Source organism: Malaya genurostris, chromosome 2, assembly GCF_030247185.1.
Source record: "Malaya genurostris strain Urasoe2022 chromosome 2, Malgen_1.1, whole genome shotgun sequence".
Lineage (NCBI taxonomy): Eukaryota > Metazoa > Arthropoda > Insecta > Diptera > Culicidae > Malaya > Malaya genurostris.
Genome location: NC_080571.1, coordinates 92,860,167 through 92,884,365, shown reverse-complemented (window position 1 = coordinate 92,884,365; position 24,199 = coordinate 92,860,167). Strand labels below are relative to the sequence as shown.

Below are 24,199 nucleotides of genomic sequence, written 5' to 3'. Positions count from 1 at the left end.
TATCTTTTTGGCAACAATGTTTTTGACAGATCACACGTGAATCGTTTCTTGTATCCTTGTCAAATTTGTTCAGTTTCGTCTATAATTTATTCCGAATCATGAATGCACGCTGGCAAGGTTAGAATTAAGTGGATTGGACTAAAATTCATTTTTTTTAATCGAAAAATTGTTTTATGGCAGTGTAGGGAAGAGAAGGATGCCTTGATTACACCCAAATTGGAACGAATATAGTTACTGCTACACAACACCGATGCAGCACTAATAACAAAAACGGCATTAGTTTAGTTTTAGTTTATGTAGTTTGTTAGATATTTCTTCATGCAGCAAACAATTTCAAATTACTTCTTCTGCGACCGTAATCTGAAACTATATCTCTATCACTGGACTTAGAGATGTGAAGTCTTCAGGACATTAGTTGCACTTAATAAACGCATTCTTCCACAATAATTTGGAATTATCAATTTTAAGCAACTTTGTTGAAGATATTAGATCTGCAGCTCTAACCGTTTTTATATTAAAACGATTCACATATCCTAAGTTAGGGTACTTCTTAGAATAACAGATTTTTCTTTAACTTTTTATTAAATTTCTCACTAAAGTTATGTTCCAAAAAGTTCAAGAGCCTAAAAAAGTGCAGCTTTTAGTGAAAGGAAAAAAAATGTATTGTCCGGTTCAACAGTTATGAAAAATTTTAATAGGAAAAGATATGCCTTTTTCAAAAAACGATATCTCAAAACTTGGCAATCCGAAAAAAATCTTTTGATTTCATTTGATAGCTTATACTGTTTTGTATAGTATGTGAAAAAAAAATGGAAAACAGTTCTTTTTCTATCGCATTTAAATCAAAATTTCGTGCAAGCTTTCTTGAACGATATCATACAGGATGACAGCGCTTAACATTAAAAATGTTCCATTTGAACAATTTAAACAAGATTATCAACCATGTAAAGTCTTTCATATCATTGACCTGATGTAAAACTATTCATTTTGCATCAATGAAACACGTGATATTACTATTAAACCTGTCAAAATGTATTCATCCGTTCATCGAATTAGGTGTTATGTTCGTGTAAAATCTAATAACTTCTAATTGGAATGTTCTCAGATGAAGTAGCAGAAACGAGAAACAAATGAATTCAAAAATTTGAAGAAAATAATACAAGGAAAATCAACAGGCAGATTAATTTAGAAAATCTGTTCTTAAGGCTAATGACATCCGAACCCATTATTTCTTGGAAGAACAAAACAATCATAAACACTGACTAGCTTTCCCTTCCATAGAATACGCGGCATCTAATACTGTGATATGATACTCGTAAATATGAACATTGTACAGATACTTTTCGAACATCGATTAGCTCCATGTTTTAAACCAACACACTTTTTTTCTTACACGCAATCGGAAGCCGGTGTGGCCGAAGTAAGTTTTGGAGCATCGGTTCTATCGTCTCCGAAAAAAATGTGTGCACATAAATGGGATAAACACACACATACACACTTACACACACACACCTACACACATACACACACACACACACAGACATACACATACACACACACAAACATTCGATTAGCGTATGACATTCGACTCTCCGGGCTTCGGTTCAGAGGTCGGTTTTCACAGTGATTGAATAACCTTTATATATAAGAAAGGCAAAAAGTTTAATAGCAATAACCGAATAAAAAATATTGTAGAAAAACAATACGATTTGCTATTACAAAACCTTGCACAATTTTGCTTTGACCATTGAAAAATATTTTAATGTATTGTTATACACTATTCAATTAATTGTGAACATACTTTTTACAATAGAATGTATAGGTTGTTAAGTATCGTAACAATTCAAATCATAAAATTTTCTCATACATGTTTTCTTGGAAAACAATTAAATATACAATTTGCATATTTTTCGAAACACCACGTGTACAATAAATTCAATTGTAGAATCGGATAAACAATATATTGAATGGTTGGGAACGAAAAAAATCTTGTCAAGCTACAATAAAATGTATTGTAACCAATAGATCTAATTGTGAATTAATTGTTTATGCTGTAAAATCAACAGTTTTTTTTTTACGGGTATCTTACTATACGCACACCAAATGTCCAAACAATGGTTTGTAAACATCTGTTATGAAAATATACTCTCACTTCTCTTTCTTACCTTTCCTTAGTGTACTACTAAGGTAGATGCTATATGACAACACACAAAAATGCTTCTGCGAAATTTTGATTTAAATGAGATAGAATAATAACAGTTTTCCAACAAACTATACAAAACAGTACAAGCTTTCAAATGCAATCAGAAGATTTTGTTTCGGATCGCCCAATCTTGAGATATAGTTATATTAAAAGGCATATTTTCTTGATAAAATTCCTCATAACTCAACTCTTTAAAAAAAATTCTTTCACCGAAAGCTGTGTCTTTTTAGGCTCTTGAATTTTCTAGTACATAACTTATTGAAAAAATTCAAATAAAAATAAATGCTGAAAAACTGTTATTTTAGGAAGTACTCTAACTTAGTATATGTAAATCGGTCTAAATTAAAAAAAAACCCTTCTTAACCCACGTAGTGGTGTGATAATGCCTTTCTCTTCTTTCATAACAGTCTCATGAAAATATATTTCATACTTTTATTAAATAATTTCGGACACTCATTTTGACAGAAATTGATTCAGATTGATTAGAGTAATTCACAAAAACATTCTTCAGTGTTTATGTCACACAGTCGCCTAGTGCTTGACATTTGTGTTGCCTATTTGTATGAGAAGAGTGATGCTAATTTAAAAAAATCCTTCTTAGTCCACTAAGTGGAATTTTCATATATCTAGGCAAATTACCATTTATTTATTTATGTCTAGAAAAATCATCATGAAATTTTCGAAATAGAAAAAAAAATTGATGCCAAAAGTCTTAGAATTGCATGAAACGTCGAGATTTAGTGTCATCTCGAAAAATATTTCTTTTTAAATCAACTTTCTGGGACTTTCTAAATTTTTCAAAGTCACAGAGTCGATTTAAAAAAAAACAATTTTTTTTTAGATAAAACTAAATCTTGACGTTTCATGCAATTTTAAGATTTTCGGCTTGAAAAAAAATTTTCGATTTCGGAAATTTCATGTACTCTCCACTATGGTGCTTTTTAAAGATCGAAAATTTTCAAACTTTAACCGTTGAACAGCACCTCTTACGCATGTCCGATTTAGCTCAAATTTTGCATGAGGGCATTTTTCGAGGAGCTTAAACTTTTGAGCGAAATTAGAAGTGATCCCAAAATATTGGCACCCTTATATGTATAAGAGCGGTAAAAATCAACGTGTGTTGTCGGTTACGTCACTTATACCATCATATCTTCGGAACCAAAAGTCATTGCCATTTGATCTTCGAACTTGATCAGTGGCCCGACAGTAACTTTCAAACGAGCATAAGTTTATTAAAATCGGTTCAGCGATCTCTGAAAAATTTGAGCGCGTTAAAATATCTTCGAAAAGTGCACACACACACTCCGATCTCGTCGAACTGAGTCGAATGGTATATGAAACTATGGGTCTCCGAGGCTCCGTTCGAAAGTCGGCTTTTCCAGCAATTCTAATACCTTTCTATAGAGAGAGGCAAAACGTTAAGAGATACGGATCTAATATCTTCAACAAATTTGCTTAAAATTAATAGTTTCATATTTTTGAAATAGTGTTTAAAAATGATTTGTTTTAGGACCTCCCGCATAGATAAAAAACGCAGTTTGTTAAGTATTTTGAAGACTTTACATCTCCAAATCCAACTATAAAAGCGTAAATAATCGTTTTCTGCATTTTTTTCTTCCTGTACCACTGTGCATTGGAATAGACCAGTTATTTCCTTTATCGGTTTACAGCAATTATATTACTTTTTTATAGAAAAAGGAACCTGCAATCATGCAATCATGACCTAACATTAGCCTATTTTTCCAAATTCATTTGAATGACCAACACAACTGCTATGACTAAAAAAGCCTTGGTATTACATTCCTGTAGTGGAATTTGACCTTCTGTTTCAACAGTCTTCGCAGCCGATTCAGAGTGTACAGAACCATTGCATGGGTAGTGCTACGAATCCTTCCAGGTTGGGGCTCGAACATACGACAACTGGTTTGTAAGACCAGTGCCCTGTGCATGGAACCACCAACCCGGGACGACCCTTATGACTAAGTACAGACCAAATTTGAATGATGTTCATGGTCAACTTCGATAACAAGGCGGCTTTTGCCTCTACAAAAAAAAATAAATCGACACAATTAATAGTTTCTGAGTTACAACGATTTGAAAATAACGGCAGTATTAAACAAAAATCTGAAGCGTATTTCTTTTATTTCATTTTTTCGGTTAGTTTTTACATTTTCAAAGCGAACATTTTTTTCAGTGCATATTTGAAGGAGTACCTAATCGATGGAGTACTAAAGTACCCTACAACTAATTTTTAAACTCCATGTTTCGTATAATAAGTGATTTAGGTAAAGTACTTGCCAACATACATTCGAAATTAATCGGAAGTGGATTTTTTCTCTCCATCCATGCAAAATGAATGGTTTGCTTCACTAAAGATACAATCAAAATTTCACCCGAATCGGTGTCTGCTGTTGATTTCTGGAATTGTTTTTAATACCTAAACCACTATTGCTTTTCATGGGAGGAATCAGCAGTTAGTTGAATTCAGTGATGATCGCATAAAATAAAAAATGCGGGTGGCTAATGTCACAGACATAACTGGAGGACGTGAATACACGAGTAAAACTGACGTGCTTTTATCACCCTACCGAATAAATTGTGTGAATTTGGCAGCTTTTATTGCTTCGCTTTCAGAACTGTAAAGGTGCATTTATACTAAAGATCGATTTATTGACAAATATTTTCTATCCCATGAATCCATTTATGGAGTTTATTACATGTTTATAACTGTTTAGTACTTTTAGCATTTTTTTATTTATTTTTTTGCCTCAGCGAAGAGAACTGGAATGCAGTGTCGACCGCGACCTCCCAGATCGCGGGCATCTTGCAGCGGAATTGGAGCGCAGAACAACAGGCAGCCGCGATTGCCCAAATGGCCCAAAAGTAGGAGAGACGCAGACGCAGAGACGCAAACGTCCATGACGTTGCATAAGTCCGGGAAGGGTGCTTTGAGCACCGATAGCCTTCCACCCCGAAGTAATACCTAACGGTAGTTCCGGGGAGGTAGGGTTGGAGATCCAAGGAGTTTTAGTGGGTAGTTCCAATTATACAGTGGTAGTCCTGTGGAGAGTCCCACACTCTGTGCGTAAATGCATTTCACCTTGTAGAAAAAAAAACACGCCGTTGTTGTCGGAAGGTTACTGCATCATGTCAACGTTTTAATTGGACATTTACTGAGCTACAAGTTTTGTTTAATTGTATCTCCATACAACCATTACGTTGAGGTGGTTTCGCTCTTTCAATTACTTGATTTAATTTCTATCATCTCGAGAGTAAGCAATTTTCTATTCTGCTTTGTATGAGTTTCGAAAGTAAATCTGATTTCACATATTCTTATCCATGAAAACTAGACATGGTTGTGAATGGGTTTTATTTTGAGACTTAAGTTAACGAAAAAAGAACATAAATAATTTATTTTTTCTTATCATCAACAGAAACAACAACAAACAGTTCTAATCAAATGACCAATATTCTCACTATCACCATATTTGTCGTAAAATGAATTATATTATTTAAAGTTGTTGATAAACAATGCATTAAACACATTCAAGTGATAGATCATCAATGTTTACAATTGAGCTCTGTCATTACAAAGTTTTATCAGTCACAACTCAATTACGGGTGTTCCAGTTTTTGATAAAAGTTAAATTATCGGACTGAGGGGAAAACATGGAACTGAATTCGCCAACTCAAACGGGTTCTGGCGGTTCCCGGTCCCGGAACAATTGGCGGGAATTAATTCAATAAACCTTTGCATGTCGGTTATAGAATACAGCAGGGAACAGTGACCACGCGGATTGCTATAGTTACATTCTGGTTGCGACCGTCCGGTTCTGGTTTGGATTGGGTGTGTTTTGAATGGAACCGATCGAATTGAACTAACAAAGAGATACCAATTAAACTCAATTAATCGTGATGGACGGGTTCGGCGGGGTATCATCATCCGAAAACGATACCTGATTAGGCTGATTCGGCTGTCGCTCGTTTCCGGCGTACGCGAATTGTTAAGCAGAATTAACTGACGTTTGTATACGAAAATAATCGTGCTATCGAGAATTGCGCAATTTGTGGATTTTATCGGATCGAGAGGATGTATCAGTGAAGTCTCAGAATACTGCAGTGTTTCAAATGGTGATGTAGAATCCGTATTCTGAAATATGAAATTCCATTTCCGATGTAACATTCGTCTAATTAATTTAAATACTACGTCTAATGTTTCTAGAACAGAAGGTATGTGAAAGCTTCTTTCAAAAGTATCCGCTGAAAAGACTGTTTTTCTCTAATTTTGATTTACTGAATATTAGAAGTTAGACAACTAAAAGAATTAATGAAAGAATATTCCTAGAACCGTTGAGTACTTCTATTATTCAAAATCTGGATGAATAATCAAATTTCGGTAGCTTCCAGTCAGTCGGTCCGATTCCGTGCAGCTGCATTACCAATTCAACCATGAGCAAATGAGGATTTGGTGAACGCAAACTAAACTAAGCATGTAGAGAAAACAATATTATCTCCAACAAATTTAAGTAAGGTTTTAACGATTCAAAAGATTAGAGTAAAGTTGCGGTCCAACAAGTGTGGCTCAATTTTCAGTCTCACTTCAGAGTAATTCTTTTGCAATATTTCACTCATAATCCCAACACTCCACACCCTGATTCTGCTACCGCTGGATATAAAATTATGATCATTTTACTGAAATTTTAATTTCGATTTTATTCTTCGGTCTTTTCTTAACCTGATTTGCGTAGGTAGCAGAATATGAGGGGGCGAATTGGTTTGCATATATTTCGGTTTGACATCCTACTACTGAAGTGTATTTAAATGTGGTTTGAAGTTAGATTTAATTCAATTTAACATTCTATATTATATTCATAGATTTGCATTTTTTATCTCATCTCCAAAGAACTTGACATATGAAACAACAAAATACGTTTTTAAGTGGGAAAAACTTTATCTTATTATAAGAGCTTCATGTTGGAACGTCAATAGGAAAAATATTCAAATATTACATATTATATCTCATTATCTCAAGGGTATAATTGGCTTTCCGAAAATTAGATATACGAAACAAAACAAATTAGATTATACAAAACAAAACACGCGTCGATTGCTTGATCCTTGTTTATGTGTAATATTTGAATCCATTTGAAGCAAGCTTTGCATTGAGGCGGGGCTGGTCGAAGGAACTGTGACTTCGAAACATGGTTTGCACTGTATACGAAATGGGTCATCGGAACTCAATTGAGTAAACATAATTTCATTTGAATCTAAGTTCACGTAAATTGATAAAGCTATCTTTGCGAAAATTGAGAGCATATTTTCATCGCATTGCGTCGAATGGTAAACAACATTCGGTCCTTCGGATCTCGGTTCAAAAGTTGGGTTTTGCTGCTAATGCAGTCTCTCATCATGAGGTAAAACAATTCATAAATTTTAATCGTGTTTCTAAAATTTTTTTTTTGACGTATTTTTAAACTACAATTCGTTAATGAGTTCCCAGCAGGTCAACAAGAACAGACATCACTATTGATCCTACTTGGAAACCATTTTTAACGTACATTAAATAATCGGCTTCACAATCACTAGTGGATTAATCCAATTTTGTTTTTCTACATCTTGACGCAGCTAATTTGGGTCTTCTCAAGAAATATATTTAAATAATACGATATTTAAATATGAGACGTTGCAAAGATTGTTACTTTCAACTGAAAAAGTGAAAGGTAATGGTGATTTGAATTTTCATCTATATTTTGCTGAGATGGATATCTTCAATGATACTGTTACACTTCAGCCGAAGTCATTTAGGTCAGGTTCCTCCAAAAAACTTTTTTCTTTAAATTCATTTATTGTTCAAACTATATTTTAAAATTCTACTTTTACATATTTCATAAAATAATTCGTTTTTTTCATGACGGCTCTAACTTGTTCAATTTTGTGGTGGGTGTAATCATTTCTTGGAAACCAATCTCAGGAAAGCTAAATAAAAACTGTACCAAATTGGCTATGGTCGGAACTAAAATGAAAAATTGTCACCAACAAAAAAACCAAATTGAAGTCGTTTTTTGGTTTTCGACCCTATTGATCATAACTTTTTTAAATAATAATGAATATTTTTAGTTGCAGTACCGATCATAGAGAGACATCTAACGAGTAAAATACCGTTTGATTCATGTTGATTGCAATTTTGGTTTTGGAATACGAGTGACACTCCGTTAAAAAAGCGTGGTTTCGAGAAAAAGTCGAACAAAATTTTTATTCACGACTAAAATGCCCTTCATCTCCCCTATTTTATACCAACTTGTCGGTCTCGGGACTAATTTTATATCATTTCTAAAAGTATTTTCTAGCAATTTAAGGATAATATTTTTTCGTTTTTTTTTACATTGTTTTGAGGCACCTGGCCTTCATTTGACGTGAAAGCTGGTGTACACAACCTGACAAAAATACACAATAAAAATCTAACACGAACAGTAAAAAAGATGAAATAAGTAGTTCCGGACCTAACAAAGAAAAAGTTTATTTTTGACCGTGAAAACTTTTTAATTTTTCAGTATAATTTCCATCTAGAGCGATACACTTGACCCATCGGTCCTGCGACATTTCGGGCCTTCAAAATAGGCTTCCGTTTCTTCAATGACCTCAGCACTCGGCGAAAATTTCTTTCCCTAGGGAAACTTTTTCAGATTTGGAAATAGACAACAATCGCTGAGAGCCAGGTCTGGAGAATACGGGGGATGGTGGACCAATCCGTACCGTAAATCATTCATTTTCACTGTTGCTAGTTTGATCAGGACACGTAACTCGTCTTTTTTTCATAGCTTGATGAAAACTAGAACTCGTCTGGCACGATCAACTGTCATTCAAACACTAGTAGATAGATTGTCATGAAATTTGATATTGGGCCAACTGTCGTACGAAGCCGCAAAAATTTTAAGACTTTTCTTCATCGGTGCTCTTTTACTTCAAAAGTTATTGAAATAATTATTTTTTTTTCATTATTCATGGTAGCTACTGAATATATGAAGCAAAAATTATATTGTTACTTTCTCTACTGTATGAGATATTCATCATCAAAAAAATAATTGGTATATGACCCATTCTGAAATACAAAGTAAAATCCTGGCATTACATACTTTTTTTGGAATTTGGCCTTCCTGTTCAACAGAAGCCGCAGCCGATTCTAAGCGTACAGAGTCATTGCATGGCTAGTGCTACGATCCTATTGACACTAAGAATCCTTTCAGATCGGGACTCGAACATATGACAACTAACTTGTAAGACAAGCGCCTTAAGTCCTGAACCGCCAAACCGGGACGAAAATACAACGAATGTAAATTGACATTCCAGTTCTAATTGACTAGCACAACCAGATCCTTCTGTCATTTTGAAAACACTCAAATATGTGTCAATAGTCAATTGCTATAATTTCAGTTTTAGATACAAAAATTACCGTTGTTTAACAGTTTGTTTGTTAACGAAAACACGGTAGAAAAATTCTTATTTGGCAAGTTGTTTGCCGTTGCCGCAAAATAAATACTATAACTTTTTGGTCCACTATTACTTCATGTATAGCTCAGTTCAATAAATTTCATCAATTGTGAGCTATAACATATTAAAACCTGTTGTAATACACCTAGTGGTGCAATTATGCCTTTCTCATATCTCTTACATTCTCATATGTAAATGTGTGGTATTCTTCAAAAAAAATTGTTGATTCTTAAAAAACAAAAAGGTTTATCCATAAACTACTATAACCTATAGAGTGGAATAGTACTTTGGTCGGTTAGGCTATCTCTGAGGAAACAAAAAGAGTTCCACTATTACAGGTACTTCCGAAACCGGAATTCGTATTACTGTTTTTGAAATAGTTGATTTTAACAACAAAATTTCCAAAATAACTATGAAATAAGTTAAAATTGTGAATTTACTTTGCCGAAAAAACTCTTATTTTTAGAGAATGTATTTAGTTGGCGAATATCCTGGACACAAACCAACAATATTTCAATCCAACACGAAATTGTCATTGACAACTAATTTTGTTATTAAAATCAGAAAATTTGTTTCAATTTATCTATCACCATCATTACTAAAGGACAGCACAAAGATGAAATTGGGTTTATTAACAAGTCTATTATCCAAAAACTCATGAGAAGTGTCAAAGCAAAACAATCCATTAAAAAGCTAAAAAGGATAGTCTTGTTGAAACTGCTTGCAAATTGTTTTGATGTTTTTCGCATGTGTTACGATACATCCATATATAAATATCTAAACCGATATGTAAAAATGTCGTGAACTCTCAGTAGAAAGTGGATTTATTCAGAATTTGTGCGAATTTGAAGCGATTGTGCGTAATAATGTTTTCACGCGGAACAGTGAAGTGAGTTCGAATGTTGTACTCAATTTGTATATGCCAAATGATAGCTGCACTATTTATGTACCAATAGTGCAACTATTGAATATATTCCGCTAACAGCTCCAGGTAAAAATAGTGCCAAATGATGTTTTTTGTATCTCCCAACCTTCCGGGCAACGCCTTTCGGAGTACTACTTGTATTCGGTTTTTGTTTTCCGAGTGCTCAAAGTTTTCAGTGAGAGAGTCGATTTCGCGAAGTCGATTTAGAAGAAAAAAGTGACAGTGCGCCATATAACTGCAAATTGTAGAAGCCAATTCAACCATTTATGTTGGTTGGAAACAACGTTTTATTTCTCTAATTCAACTAAAAAATTAGTTGAATGGAAATGAAGTGTGCCTTAACTAAGAAATGACAGCACGTCTAATTGGTGAATTCAACTATAAAAATAGCCATTTCAACAAATATTTTGTTATTATTAAGGGAATGAGAATTAAAAAATCTAAATTTACAAAAGTAAGATTTTTTTAGTTGTCTCAAAAAATAACTAACTAAAATCAGAAAATCAACTATTTTTTTCCAAAATGCTGATTTCGGTCTTTCCTTTTGGGAACCGGTATAATTGAAGTTGGTTCGAGAAAATTGACTAGGATCCATTTTTGAGTCTCTGCTACAATCTCCGGTCGTTAATCGAAAGCCCAAGAACAAGGAAAACTAAATTAATGTTTGGCCGTCTACTGACAATGACTACCGATTGGAATAGTTTTGAGGCAAGTTTAGAAATTATTTTACGTTTTGTTTCCGGTGCTTCAAGTGACGGTATTCAATTTTTGACACACTTCACCCTACAATTCCGGAAGCGGTAGTCGGATCCAAATGAAATTTGAAAGTTTTGTATAAGAACATAGTTCCGAAGCCTGAGGTCAGATCGAAATAAAATTCAGGAACTTTGTAAAAGACAATTGTACCTTTCATTTGAATCTAAGTTTGTGAGAATCGGTTTGGCCGTCTCTGAGAAAAGTTAGTACACTTATTTTCAATTTTTTTGCACATATCACCCTGTAATTCCAGAACGGGAAGTTGGATTCGAACAAAATTCAGGAGCTTTGTGTGAGATCACAAGACCTTTCATTTGAATCTAAGTTCATGACAATCGGTTTAGCCATCTCCGAGAAAAGAGAGTGCAAAAAATGTTACATGCATACATACATATACAGGCACTTTTTCGTACTCGACGAACTGAGTCGAATGGTATATGGAACTCGGTCCTTCGGGCCTCGATTGAAAAGTCGGTTTTCACAGTGATTGCATGACCTTTCTATATGAGAAAGGCAAAAATTGGAAAAAATCCAAAATGCATTTCTTGAAAAAAATGATTTTTAAGTTTTATTTTCAGAATAAAATAAAAACGGAACAGTTTTTTCGCAGTGTAACTAATCACAAAGATTACCTAAAATATTGACACCAAATCAATCGAACAAATCATTTATTATACATATCAAATTGTCCTATTTAGTCATGAGAAATACCAATGCAAAATTTTAGCCAAATATACAAATACGATTTTGAAATATTAGACAAAATCGTGATTTCCGGTGGAAATTATTTCAAATCCATTACTTCACAAGTTTTCCAAAAGACAATTTTAGAATTGATTTAATTTATCAATTTTGCATGAAATTCGGGGAAAATTTATGGTTAACAAAATGGGTTTCAAAAGACTGATACATTTTAGATTTCAAAGCCTTGGTATTAAATTCATGTAGTGAAATTTGACCTTCTGTTTCAACAGACTTCGCAGCCGATTCAGAGTGTACAGAACCAGTGCATGGCTGGTGCTACGATTCTACTGACACTACGAATCCTTCCAGGTCGGGGCTCGAACATACGACAAATAGTTTGTAAGACCAGCGCCCTATGCATTGAATCGCCAACCCAGGACAAGTTTTCAGTCACCTACATTTCTTATAACCCTTGAGTTATGGTCTTTTCGACCATATGACCCAATCGGTCAAATATCTGGAAACAAATATCTTACATTTTTTGAAAGCAGATGGTTGAGATTAATTAGAAAGGACAAGGAGTTCAATTAACAATAATTTGCCTGCAATGGGCATGCATCTTCACCAGGAAGCTCCGAACGCAAGGATTAATAGTATAAACTAGCCTGATAGTTTTAATAATCATATCTTTTCGACAACCCCCTGAGGTCACTGCACACTTGTTCTCGTATTTGACAGGCCGGCAACAACCGTCTACTGATCGAAGAGGTTATCCCCAAGGGGTAGAAAAGGTCACCATAGATAGTGTGAGATGCGTGCATTCCTCCCGACCCCAACGGATTGATTAGTTCTGACTTTGTTTGTGTGAGCATTGTTTTGCTCGCTTTCGCCATTAGAACTTTCAGCGTTAGTCATTGATATGGGGCTGTGGACTGATAAGGGCATCTTCTTAGTTCCCTGACAGCTGAGGAAACTAAGATTAAGATATTTTCTTTTAGTGATTATTTTGTTTATGTCAATAAAGCCTTGACATTAGTATTATGGCAACAAACATCGATAAACTTGAATTGAATCTAGACGACAAACGGTAAATGTGTGTAAATAAATGGAAGTTTTTGTCCGCTCTGAAACTTTCCACGAACTTATCGGTGCTAATTGACCGCTCCAGGCAAATCGGTTTTACAAGATTGCACTTCACTAATGACTAGTTTGTGGCAAAACCTGTAATCATTCTACACCTCAAACGGCCGATCCAACCGACGTGCGATAGTGGCGACGGTAGGTACTCGAACCCGGCGCAGCTCTTGCGAAGGCCAATCTACTTTCATTTTTGTGTGATCCTGCTGAAGAGGCTCGCATCACGGAAAGGATTTACCACACAACAATAACATCGATGTTGTCCTCCCCGAAAAACCGGCTCACTTTTGAAGGTTGTCTCAATCTCTGCAATCAGTGTTGATGGCTTAATACAATTAACAGCAACCAGACACTGCTCTGCTGAGACTGTCATTTACAACAATCACAACCGAGTTCTAAGAGCTATTCGGTTAAGGTCTTCTACGAACACAACACCGTCGCAGTTAATTTTCACGGAAAAGGTTACAAAATGGGGTCAACGGTTTCGAGACGCGCTGATCCGGCGTTCCGATCCAGTCCGGAGTCCGGACGCAAGGGTGTTCTAAAAATAGCCCAAGAACGGAATCCTTTCTCTTGGCAGAGGCCCGGAAGACGCCGAAAGTCGAGTATCAACATAAAACCAGTTCTTCGACTGGTAGAATCAGAGCAGAAAACAAAAGCCACAAAACTATCTATGGCTTTACTGTTTCGGAAACAAGAACCGTCACAATGGGTTACTTCGTACTGGCATTTACAGTCAAGCTTGAATGTTAGTCTAAATTGATGAAATGAGGAAAAATTTCACAATTTTAATTAACACTAAACTGTCAACAAAGTCGCAGTAATGAGTACGAACAAAAAGATTACGACATTCTTTCGAGATTGCATAAGTCAAAATATTTCATTTGGAATAATAACGGACAGGCGAGTTTGTTTTTTTTCGTGATATTCCGAAACGCATTCAGCCTTATCAAAAGCCAAACTCAATAAATGGCATGGAAGGCGATTGGTTGGTCTTCTTCGTTGGTGAACTGCATACTGAGATAAGCACGAGATTGAGCGGAATCATTTGTAGGTGGATTGGGGTCAGTAAGTCTATTCAATGTTGCAAATCAGAATGTTTTCTTTATTTTTTTTGCCTCCTATGGAAATATTATTCCAGCAATAAAGAAAAAGCAATGCTGGATTGATGATAAGCACTCCGCGGGACGGAAAGTACGATAGGTCAGGAAGAATGATCCCTACACGTGGTAATCGAGTAAAAATAAATTATCATGTGTATTTTTTCGTGTGCACAAGTGCAACAAGATTGCAGAATGCTAAACTGGAATTGAATGCCTGGTTGATTGCAAATAATTGATTCACAGGGTTTGTTTCACAAAAAATATCAAAAGTCTTGTTTTCGCAAATGATCTTTCTAAACGTGATTCGCGCACTTAATTTACGCGAATTTCTAAAAGGTGATTTTTTTGAGGTTAGGATTTTCATGCATTAGTATTTGCTCAGATTTTTTGAGGTTATGATTTTCATGCATTATTATTTGCTCAGTATGCTCTGACATTTAATCATGAATAGACTTACTAACGAGCAACGCTTGCAAATCAGTGAATGGGCCCTAGAAAAGTTGGCAGAAAATCCGCTTTTTTATCGACAAATTTTGTTCAGCGATGAGGCTCATTTCTGGTTGAATGGCTACGTAAATAAGCAAAATTGCCGCATTTGGAGTGAAGAGCAACCAGAAGCCGTTCAAGAACTGCCCATGCATCCCGAAAAATGCACTGTTTGGTGTGGTTTGTACGCTGGTGGAATCATTGGACCGTATTTTTTCAAAGATGCTGTTGGACGCAACGTTACAGTGAATGGCGATCGCTATCGTTCGATGCTAACAAACTTTTTGTTGCCAAAAATGGAAGAACTGAACTTGGTTGACATGTGGTTTCAACAAGATGGCGCTACATGCCACACAGCTCGCGATTCTATGGCCATTTTGAGGGAAAACTTCGGAGAACAATTCATCTCAAGAAATGGACCGGTAAGTTGGCCACCAAGATCATGCGATTTGACGCCTTTAGACTATTTTTTGTGGGGCTACGTCAAGTCTAAAGTCTACAGAAATAAGCCAGTAACTATTCCAGCTTTGGAAGACAACATTTCCGAAGAAATTCGGGCTATTCCGGCCGAAATGCTCGAAAAAGTTGCCCAAAATTGGACTTTCCGAATGGACCACCTAAGACGCAGCCGCGGTCAACATTTAAATGAAATTATCTTCAAAAAGTAAATGTCATGTACCAATCTAACGTTTAAAATAAAGAACCGATGAGATTTTGCAAATTTTATGCGTTTTATTGTTTAAAAAAGTTCTCAAGCTCTTAAAAAATCACCCTGTATTTATTTTAAGCGATGATCATGTAAAAACCCCTTCTGAATCCACCTAGCGGTGTGATAATGCCTTTCTCTTCTTTCATAACAGTCTCATAAAAATATATTTTATACTTTTATTAAATAATTTCGAATACTAATTTTGACATCAATTGATTCAGATTGATTCGAGTGGTTCACAAAAGCATGCTTCAGTGTTTATGTCACATACTCGGTATCGTTTTTTCCAATCAAGCGCTTGGCATTTACGTTGCCTAGTTATATGAGAAGAGTGATGCTAATCTAAAAAACGTGGTTAATCCACCTAGCAGTGAGATGATACCTTTTTTTATCAATCCGCATATGTTTTTTGCATGGATATTCTTCAGTGTTTTAGTTCTCATGACATTATTTTAATTATCGTCGTTTTAAACGGCAAATTGAGATTTTAATCACTCATTACCCTGTAATGTCGAAACTGCAAATTGTATCGAATTTCAATCTCAACGTGTGACAATCGATTGAACATTCCATGAGAAGTCGAAGTAAGTTCCACTTTAGAGTTTTTCGTCATTATTTATGATACTTCCAGAGCCAAGGAACTAGCATAACCCAAACTGATTCGAATGGCAATAAATTAATACGCCAAACAATTTACATCTTCTATATCGATATGAATTTTTAAAACTCATCATCTGTAATTCCAGAATCGGATAAAATTCACCAATTTTGTATGGTCCTTTAATTTGAATTTTTGTTTTTGAAGTTCGATTTGGCCTTTTTGAGAAAATGATTGAGCTTTGAAAAACGATTCGATACTGGAACCGGAATTCTAAAATCGGTGTAGCCGAAATCAGTTTAATTCACCTGAGGAAAAAATTTGGGGGTATATTTCGAATCCGAGAACGAATACCGCTTAAACTGAAATAAATTTATTTAGTAATCGATTATCCAAATCTGCAAACCCGATAAACCTGATTAATTTATGAGAAATGGACATTTTCATATTAATCACCCTGTATCTCCTAAACCAAAATTTGGATCTGACTAAAAAGTAAGATGTTTTATAGGATTTTAAGACCTCTCATTTGAATCATAGATGATTCTTAGATTTTATTTGAATCTTAGATCGGTTCAGCATTCTACAAGAAAATTGAATTGCATTATTTTAATTTCGTTTTAAATATCATCCTGTGGTTCCGCAATCAGAAGTCGGATCTAAACGTAATTCAGGAACCTTATTTGGGAGTATACGACTTTTCATATGAGTCTGAGTTTGTCGAAAACGGTTTATCCATCTCCGAATAAATTGAGTGAAGTTATTTGTCACAGACGCATTTGCTTATCTCGACGAACTGAGTCCTATGGTATACGGAAGTTATGTTCTTCCAGCATCTGGTTTACATATGCCATATTCGATCGATTAAGTTGCCAAAAACGAGCCGTGCCAAAATCGGCCCGAGGCAAAATATCGTGCTGTACACAATCTTTTGGGTACTTAGAAACAAATGTATGTAACAGTATAAAAAATCGTGTTTTATGTTGCTCCCAAGCATTTCTTTGCCAGACAGCGCTCAAAACTTCTACTGTTGGAATAGGGGAAAAAGACGCTTACACAAAAATTTCGATATCTCCGTTAAAAATAGACGGATTTCAACAATTTGTGGCTTGTTGGATAGGTTTGACCGTACGGAATCTAAGCATGAAAATATATTCTGTTTTCAAGTCAATTGTGACAGATACTGTCAAAAAACTGAAAATTTTGACATAAAACTTCGTATAACTTAAAAAATAAACTTCCGATCTCAAAACCATTCAATAGCGTTCTGGGTGACGGGGAGACCTTTCATTTGCGACTAGTTTGATCAAAATCGGTCCAACCATCTCTGAGATCTCGACCTCTTAATTGACAACACACATACAAACACACACACGGACATTTGCTCAGTTCGTCGAGCTAAATCGATTGGTATATGACATTCGGCCCTCCGGGTCTCAGAAATTTTTTCTAAAGTTTGAGCGAATTCTATACCTATTTTTTATATTTATAAAAAAGGTAAAAAAGGTAAAAACCCTTCTTAGTCCACTTAGTGGAATTTTCATAGATCTTGAAAAATCACCCTAGGGGGGGGGAATCTTCAAAGCAGTTCAAACAATCAAATTCTGTACAAATATTTTGGAATTTAGCTTGACATTTCTATTCTTATCATTCACTTTTTTAAATCGTTCATTTTACCCGGCTTTTATTATAAACTTAAAATTTTGACCAAATTTAAAAACCAATATGTCCCGAGTTGGTGGTTTAACGCATAGAGCACTGGTCTTACAAACCATCACCGACCTTGAAAGATTCTTAGTGTCAGTAGGATCGTAGCACCAGCCATGCAATGGTTCTGTACATTCCGAATCACCTGCGGAATCTATTGAAACAAAAGGTCAAATTCTACTACGGGAATGCAATACCAAGGCTTTGCTTTGATCGACATCGATTCTTACTATGGAAGAATTCGATTCATAGAAATGATACTAAAGCTTGAAAAAAGTCAATTCTTTGAAACGGAAATATTCAAAATTTTTTTAGCGAAAAATTTTAAGTTAGAAATTTAGGAAACATTTTACAATAATATTTAACGTGGTGAACAAATTGGTAAAATGACATGCGAATACAACTATTCAATGAAAATTGTGAAAAATCTACCGCAACGACGGGACTCGAGTCTGTAACTTTCTCCTATCCGGGGAAATTGAACTACACGGCGCCCAAGCACAGCTGAACATGCTCGGTTTTTTTTGTTCAATTACTGCTGTTGCTTCTTGTGTTTCACACGTAGATTAGTTTTAATTGATCAAACGATTTCTCCAGCTAGTCGGGGCTGGGGTCCACTAGGAGATTGATAGTACCTATTAGCTTTCTCCGGACAGAACCAGCCTAGATGCCGTGTGGAATCCGGCGAAAAAAATAAGCCAAGAATAGATCCATTGGGTTCCTGCTTCCATGTCGTAAAAGGCGACAAAATTGCAGGAGTTTTTAGTATTTTTTAGTTTTTTGCGCCAATCCTTTAATATTACAAGATTAATAACATACATCGGTATATTGAATAAGTAGTAAAAAATACTTGTTTGTTTGATGAATTAATATTTTTGTTCTCGGTAGCCGATTGCCCAATCTATTAATATATTTAATAAATAATTAAAATAATAAACAATCAAGACGCGCGTGTAATCTGTAGACATTTTTTGGTGATTTAAAATGATTTGATATATTTTTTAGAATATGTCACTACAGTGAATCGATTATTTTGTCTGGATCCTATTCACTCGTTTATTTTGTAGTAGGTCATTCCATTTAGAAAAAATAAGGAGGTTTTTGTTCGTTACGCGATAGTATTTCAAATTTTCTTTCAGTTTTCACGAATAAGAACAAGGAATCAAGACTTCCCGGAATTTCAGTATCGGATATTGTTGAAACGTTCACTCTGGAAGTCAGTGAGTTTAGTGGTCCACCCGAGCATCTTGAAACATACTGAGTCGCGCGCGAATAATACAAATACTGAAGTTTTTACTAGCAAATATCCTTCTGTCGTGACACTTGTGGAGTGCGCAGTAGTATATATGGCCTCTAGTAACAACAAGTGTTGGACTAACATACCTTCCTATCCCTAAGCGGACCTACAACCGGACCTGGCCGGCGCCGGTACTGATCAATTAAACTTCGGGGTTTCCAGAAGTTGCACATTAAAGGTTGATCTGCCATTCCCAGGTTTGATCTTCCAGAATTTCTCTCTGCAATATCAGCTGATCCCGATCAGTTACGGAGTAGCAACCAGAGGTGGTCCTCAATCTTAAGCTCAAGCTCAAAAGATTTCTCCAGCTAGAAGAAAGCTACGGGTTCGAACCCCGTCTCCTGAGTTAGCTTCTTCGCAATTTTCACTTTTATAGTAGTCACAGTCACATTTTCAATCTATTTTCCTCGTTAGAAATTTGATGATACTGATCAAATTTAAAACTACCTCGAGGTGGGACTTCGTCTCGACAAAACTAAAACAAATCGTTTCTAAAAAAGCTTAAAAACGAAATCTTTTCAACAATCTATTCCAAATTTCAAATAGTTTCAAAAGATTTCAACCTAACTCATATAGGTAAGCGACTTGTCTACAAAATGTCCCAACGTTTCGGCCATTTCTGATGGCCTTTTCCAGGCATCCAGTTTTCAGTGGGAATTTGTTGATTAAGTTTGGGTTTTCAGTATGATGTTATGAACTCCGTTTTGCTTATTTTTTGCCTCGGTCAATCAGAAACTTAGCGTGAGAAAATGATAGATAATTGAAATAGCGGAAAAATGTGCGAGTAAAATTTCGCTCAGAAAAAGGTCCCGAGTGGTTTCTGTTTGACTTAAAGAGTAATTTGTAGTTGATTCGAGATTTTATTTGAAAAATTGAAAAGCATGTTATCATCTAGAATACATCTAGATTGTTTAGACGGTTTTTTGGTTAGTCTCGAGTCATTCGTTTCACATACTCGATCACTGAATTGTGTGCTTATTATGACGTTTATTCAACTTTGTATTGAATTCTAGATTTGAATGACGAATTCAAGTAGCAAACATTGTTCTAGTACTGAATTTATAAATTCTTCTCGCAACGATTATGCTATTGGAAAAGCGCACTTTTCTTGTATGATGTGCAACTAGTTTCTTGTTTCATATGTTTCACAACAGTAATATTTGCTGGAGTGGAAACCGGAATTTAAACTACTCAAATGATCTCGTCGTACAGTTATTTGAAAAACTGGTTGTATAACTTAATCCATTCAGGTTTTTGAGTTGGTTTCACAAGCAGTAATAGGAATGAATTTTATATCCCTTACAAAAATGTGTTGCATCAAAATTTGGATTTTAAGACGGTTTAGTGTTGAATCAATATGTTAGACAATTGATTCAACGCTAAACCGTCCTCAAATCTAGCAAAAATAACCGATTTGAAGCAATTGTGAAACATGCCAATTATAAGAAGTTTTAAATGTTACTTGGGAACCGCTGCTTTGCTCTTAACTATAACGTCACATCCACACCGACGACTCGACCAGGCCCTCTGAAGAAAAATCAGAATAAATCGTGTTCATGAGCGATTTACCACCAGTTACCACAAATACAGCGACCCCTTGATAATGATAAAAATAATCATCTTGAGCAACACTGTTTTAGTTGCTACGAACTAGTTACTAAGGAGTCCCATAAAAAAATAAACAAACCATTTTGAAACAGTTGTGTTATTAGCGCATTATTCTGAAGAATATAGAGATAAAATTCAAAATTGTAGGACGATAGATCGTAGACACAATATGGCTAACTCTGTGCGAAATATTCCAATCAGTGATCATCTCCAGAACGTTCTCCAGAAAAGTTTAAAATTTTACGACACTGTAAACAGTTTGAAAGTAACCTTTTAGATTGTATTGAACATTTTTGTTTACTCCGAATTACAGAATTATCCTTTAACAGAACCAGGTTTAACAGTTGATCATGTACTGGAACGAATTTTGAATTTATAAGATACATCAAGTTAATGTTACAAAGTTCGTTATGGATTTGCGCCGACCGGAACTGGTGCACAAATTCTGGACTAAATTTAGTGCTGCGACAGGCAGACGTCATATTATATCATCGTCAACCCAATAGCTCTATTTGTAGTGAAGTTATCAAATCGACAGTCCCACGACAAAAGGGCCTAACTGCAAATGAGAACCTCTCTTTGTTTACTTTCTCTTCTGATTATTACGGAGCAATTACGGCAAATTTTTGAAAGATTCCAATATAATTCGAAGGCTTATAGTTTCAACATGAAAGTTTTGCGAAGAGTAAGTCGTCATAAATAAAATCAATTCGGTTGATCGCGGAAGAAAAAGTAAACAAAGAGAAACTGTCATTTGCAGTTAGGCCCTTTTGTCGTGGGACTGTCGAAATGCCATGATGCCTCTCATTCCCTTCAGGGATATCTACTCGAGTTTTCGAAACACATCTACGTCCGTGAGACGTCATTGTTGGATCCGACATTCTTGATTTCAGCAAGTTCCAGCCGATTTACGGGAGACTTTTTTTAGAGTTATTGTCTATTTTCTGCTTGAAATAAGTAAATTATTTGATTATAATTTCGATCAGATCCCATATCCCAAAAAACTTGATTCTCGCGCTTTTCAAGTGTCTTACATATTCATCAAAATTTCCACCCGATTTGCCTTCAAATCACTGAGAGTAGAAGTGGAGGGGTTATTCGAATGTCCAAAACGGATGACGTATTGTTTCACAACATGTACGCTGATTGACAACGAGGATTAAACAATTTGGAACAAATTCAGAAGTGGCGAATAAACAAAGATTTGGCACACAATTGAAATATTTTACTTTAGATGGTCATTAGAAAAGAGCAGATATGAAATCTTTATATAGGTGTATTCGTACCTGAAGGTCAAATACGACTCTGGAATGGATTGAAAACAAAGTTCAAATATTAAAGTATCTTTGAAACGAATTTCTTGCCTCTTGTAGTATAGTACTGATATACCGGTTTGACTCAGCTTTACCATTTATTTTTCAATACTGAATTTTGATGATTTGAATGATGAAATGTTCCATACTGACGAATTTTCTGACTGAAAATTTCGTTTCCTTTTCAAAACTCATTTATTCAACATAAAAGTTTTGGTCATATGAGGCAGACAATATATAAAAATTTTCGTATGTTCGACTCCCAGCCAGCCTTAACGAAAGCCTCTATCCGATTGAACCATTCGAATCACAATTCTGACATGTGATAAAGTTGGAGAACTTACATCATTCCGTAAATAAGAATCTTCCACTCGAGGCTGTTTGTTTTGTTTATATTCCTCAAGTTTTCACCATGCAGTAACCAAGGTTATGGTAACTGTCACTCAAAATCAATAATTCATCAACTTGTGTTGCCAGTTTCAATAGTTTTTAGATGATTTCGTTATGACATTACCAGTTACTGAGGGGTAGTTAAATTGGCGATACAGTTTCGATAGACGAGTGGCAGGTCGTGTCGTCGTCCACACCCTAGCCGTTGTTCTAGGGGTTCAACTAGGTTCCTATATATTTATTATAACAAGTTCAGACATATCGATATGGATAATACGGAGTGTTGACTCCTAAACACACTCGTATGACGAAATGTGCAATATAAATATATGATTATACTATTTACATAAACCTATACAACAACTAACAAACGTTTTTTGACACACTATCGAATTTTCTTTGTACAATCTGACACTGGTTCCAAGGCATTATTATTTACACTATTTTTTTTCTCATTCAGTAATAAAATTAAAACAAATCACTGTAACATAGAATGTATATCTCGCCTATCTTATCTTATTAAATGATCAATTTCTTTTACTTTGAGGACGAATTTATGGCAAAATGTTAGTGATCAGAAACACAGCAGAAAAAAAAACATATTCGTAGTGTGTTAAAACATGTTCGAATTTCGCATTTCAGGTCAACCCGGTAAACTAGTTGTAACCTACAGAATAAATACTTTTATAGGGTCCCAGAACTGAGATATATATTAGTTGAATAGACTACTCAAAAGTGGTAACAAATTATTGATTTATGAGAACTCTATATTTTGTTGAATTCTCAGCAAAGATCAAATCTAGGAGACGTGAAACAAATCTAGGAGACGTGATGTACTGGGTAAAACGGTCGTTTTCCAGGTAGCCTACTAAGATTATATTTCCTATCTTGCCATTGTTAGGAAGCATTACTGAATATATTCGCTTCAAAATACCTGATTTCGCAAGCGATTTCCAGCAGCGGGTAAAAAGGCTATACAAAAAAAGAGTGCCTAAAAACTGCAATGTACAATTCATCGAGATACACAAGTCTCTGAAAATTTGATCGAATTAGGCTAACTACTTCAACCCACCGGGTTGACCGCAAATTTGCTCGATCGAGAAATTGTTAAGTGGAAGCTGAGGAATATCAAAGAAGTGACTCGGCATTAGAGATAGGTAATCCGCGCTCGGGCTGTTCCAGAGAATTAAATCATGAAAGTGTTGCCAAATATTTTGCCGAACTGAACCATGGAGGCATCGATTTCCAGATCTTGCTTTGTTTTTCCTTGTTCAGATATCATGAAAGCGTGTTCACTGTCCCTTTCATAGTAAGTTTCATCGGTGAGAGGTCCCAAATCTTAAGTTAGGCGAGATATAATTCCAACGGTAAGTGCCAAACATGAACCGAAGCGAGGAGGTTAAATTTAGAAAAGACTAAATAACATAAAACAAAGAAGGAATCTAGTGGCAAGCAAAAAGGCTCACATCGGCTGTGGCACAATCGTTCATCTATTTCCTATGCTTAAGCCGGTGGCTATGCTACGATTTGTCGGGTAATCTACTAGTACGGGAATCAATCGATAAATGATAACGTTAGTTGTGTTTTTTTTTTTGAACAAGATAAAAAGAGTAAAACCCGTTACTATTCCAATCCAATCTACAAAACAAAATCGTCAAACTATTGGTGAGGTGAACTTTACAGTATAACGAATAAGGTGCGTGTTTCTAGCTTTCAATCATACATATTTTACATTGCAGAAAAATTTAACTTAAAAGAGAATCGATAAAAAAACATCCGCGACAATCGCATGTCT

At 35.3% G+C, this 24,199-nt stretch overlaps 1 protein-coding gene across 20 annotated transcripts in view; it reads right to left on the bottom strand.

Annotated features, from left to right (window-relative positions):
• The window catches only part of LOC131430093 (TLD domain-containing protein 2), a 514,027-nt gene that overhangs the window by 77,785 nt on the left and 412,043 nt on the right, over positions 1–24,199 (bottom strand). The gene's annotated exons all lie outside the window — the stretch shown is intronic.